Here is a 3,727-nt window from a genome sequence, read left to right on the forward strand (position 1 = left end):
AGTATTTGTAATAATCTATTTAAAAACATTTAATTTTCTTCGAATATATCATTACAGTACGGGAAGTTCCAGCAATTTGACTTAAGGCTTGAATTCTTGAATTATAAATGATTATTATGATTGTTATTATTGTCAATGTTTGATTTAAATTAATTATGATTAACTATGATTTTGCATATTATTTCTCGGCGTATATAAATGTATATTAGTGTAAATTTAGAATATTAATTGAAGAACAGGATAATAATTTTATTTTATTGTAATTATTCAAATTCGTTGAATTCGTAAAAGCATCTTTTCGATTTTGTTCGGCGATTTTTTTCTATTTTTATATCAACTTATAAATGTCATTTCATTTTCATCAATATTTTTTAAATCATCAATTTTTCTTTTAAAAATCAGGGCCGGCAGAAGGCGGTCTGCTAAGTCTGCAAAGTCTTAAGGCATTATAAAAATATGTTAACAAGCCGAAATATGTCAAAGCAGTTTTCAAAGATAGTTGACCAAAAAGCCAAAAATTGTAGTTTAGTTTTTGAGAAAACGAAGCGTCCGATTTAAATAATTTAAAAAACATTTTATTTGTATTGACTAAACGACGAACTGTTTTTGGAAAGACAGGTCTAGTGGTTACAGAGATTCAATAAGAAAAAGTAAAAAATTGACATTTGACGGTCCAAAATGATCATTTAGCAATTTTGATCATATGCACGTCAAATTATCTGATATTTTCTAAGGATTTTAATAATAAGAACAAATTTAATGTTCTTTTCTATGGGTTCCGTATCAATTAGATGCAACGCGAAGCTTACGCGCTTCGATATCTCGTCTCCAAAACTTTCAAAAAGTTTCAAAATATAAAAAAACAATTTTTTAAAAAAGTTTCTCAAAAATATATTATAAATAAAACTTTTATGTTTCGGTGCGGGAAGTTACTGCAATTTGCCTTAAGACACGATGCCCTGCACCACTAGTTTACTTGTGCCACAATTTGATTGACTTATAATAGAAAGGGCGGCAATCTGGAGAACGCCCCGGGCGGCAAAAGTTCTAGGTACGCCACTGAGAACAAGCATTGTAGTTTGCTGTTTGAGCTTATAAGAAAATGTAAATGCAGAAGACATTGGGGGGTTGCAAACTGTCTTCTGAAAATTTATATGCATTTTTTCAATTCTGTATGCACGCTGAGCATATGAGGCAATGAATGTATATATTGCACTTCGACAGTATGAAAAGTGGGTTTCTAATTTTTTCTCGTTGTCTTTGTGTTTACAAGTCTTCACGAATTCCAAAGGTTGGTTTAAGTACATTGATTACAATCAAAATTGTTGTAAAAGACCATATATTACTATCGATGAACATATATTTCCAATAAAAGTGAGGTGTGATTACATTCAGTCATATGCCATATGTTTTATTTTAATAATATTATGGCAATTGTGATTGCTGATAATTTTGTAAGAAATGATATTAATAATATTTATCATAATAGTTAATTTAATTCAAGTATTATCTATGATAGTTTTATTTCAATAATATAATGGCAATTGTGATGGCTGATAATTTTATAAGAAATGATATTACTTGTATTTTCCATGTGAAAAAAATGTAGATAAATTCGAATCCACCTGTTAAAATTGCCAATAAGGCCTATGTTAGGCACGTAACATATGGCATATGACATTTGATCAATCGGCAGTCCATGTAGTGTAATGTCTATGCAATAGACGCAGAACAAATGATCAACAACGACAACAGGTACATCGAGCATTTATATATGATTAATTCCTGCGTCTAGCTTTCCAGTATGAGCCCGATATTGAATATTATGCTCTTCAAAAGTGGTAATTGGTGCTATGGACAAGGAATGTCCGCATTGTCATGCTCTGAAATTCAAATCACATATGCACCAATTACAAAGCGATAATCACGCTATCGTCATTAATCCTGATAAAACACCAGTTGGAGAGCATATTTTTAGTTTCAACGCACCCGTTGTTGATGATGTTGCTGGAATCATGATTTATGGTTGACAGTTGCACGAGAAATTGTGATTTGTAGAAGAAATAATAATAATCCTTCTAATCTCGTTTATTGATGACAAAAATCGTTCATGTGAATATTAAATTATTGAATAAATTAAATTAAATTATAATTCAATTAAATTAAATTAAACTAAATTATTGAACGTAATAAATTTAAATGAATTTTCATGAACAAATATTACAGGAGCCGAAACAAACAAGAACGTTATCTCAAAGGATTATTATGCGTACCGATTAAAGAAGATGTGGCCTGGAACTCGTACCTGTTACGAATTCATCTACTTTGGCAAGTATTACACTACCCAGGATAGTAGATTGAATTGTATTTGGTAGGTGTTCATTACACATCATGATATTACCAGGTTTCCTCCTCAAATACCATTTAATTTGCAGGTAATTTATTAGCACCCTTGAACCCTGGATTCTATTCACTACCGCCACACCGTTACTTAGGTCCTAAGCATCCCAATCCACTAAGGAGGATAAATGCACTACCTAGATTTTGGTATCCATATTTCTACCAATTATATCGGGCCGAATAGATTCATCGAGGAAATAGCGGAAGATATGTAAACGTTCCAGAACCGGCGGCGCTTGATATTGTAAGTATTAATAGAGATACAAATAGTTAGTATAATTTTATAGCGAGGAACCACTTTTCAACCTGTTTGTAAGCATTTTGAATTTTTTTATTCATAACTTTTATGTCTTTGCTTGCAACTGTCAGTTCCGTAACATCTGCAAACTGGGTTGAATAGTAACGGACCTAAAATACTGCCTTGAACAATTTCAATATCTGGTACTGCTTCTGCAATAATAAGTTTATATTGCCAGTCGACGAATTGTTGACGATTTGTGAAGTAGGATTGCATCAGGGTTAATGGGATGCCTCTCACTCCGTAATATTCAAGTTTTTTAGTGGTATATTGTGCAGTTCGCAATCGAATGCCTTACTGAGGTCACAGAACAGCTCACCGCAATGATCATGATTGTTTAAAGAATCTTGTATAAAATTTAGAAAGTGTACTATGGCATCGAACGTATTCAACCCCTTTCTAAACCCAAATTGACTATTGCTTGAATAGTTATTACTTCAAAGAAATTTTGTATTCTTGTAATTTAGAAAACTCGGGCAGTATGGCGATTGGCCGATAATTGGATGCATCTTGGCGGTCTCCGGATTTATACAGTGGAATGATCCTCGCCAGTTTTATTTTATCTGAAAACTATCCTGTAGCAAATACACGTTCACGATTTCACAGAGCCACGAAGCTATATACTCGGCTACTGGTTTGATCATTTTGGCGTCTTACGTTTTTTTCGTTTAATCGCTGTAAAAATTTCTCTGGAGATGTTGGCCCCAGGAAAATACTGCGCCCATTGACATGTACGTTAGCTAAATAAGTTCCAGTGTGTCGAGCAAGTTCCTCGTTAGATTGACACAGCTACATTCCTAAAAAAATAGTTAAATTCATTTCCAATTTCAATATTATTTGAATATTTTTGACCTGTTCCTTGGAAAATAATAAAATTTTCCATATAGTTTCTTGTTTATTATCTGATTTAACTTTATTCATTATATTTCTTGTTGACGTTCAATTTTCATCTTATGGTTATATAGTCTTTTATAATGTTCAAAAGATTCTTCCAGATCAAGTCTGTTTAAAAGCATCATACAGAAAATC

This window comes from Ctenocephalides felis, unplaced genomic scaffold (assembly GCF_003426905.1).
Source record: "Ctenocephalides felis isolate EL2017-DRISC unplaced genomic scaffold, ASM342690v1 CF-g0.4_SCAFFOLD_00845, whole genome shotgun sequence".
Lineage (NCBI taxonomy): Eukaryota > Metazoa > Arthropoda > Insecta > Siphonaptera > Pulicidae > Ctenocephalides > Ctenocephalides felis.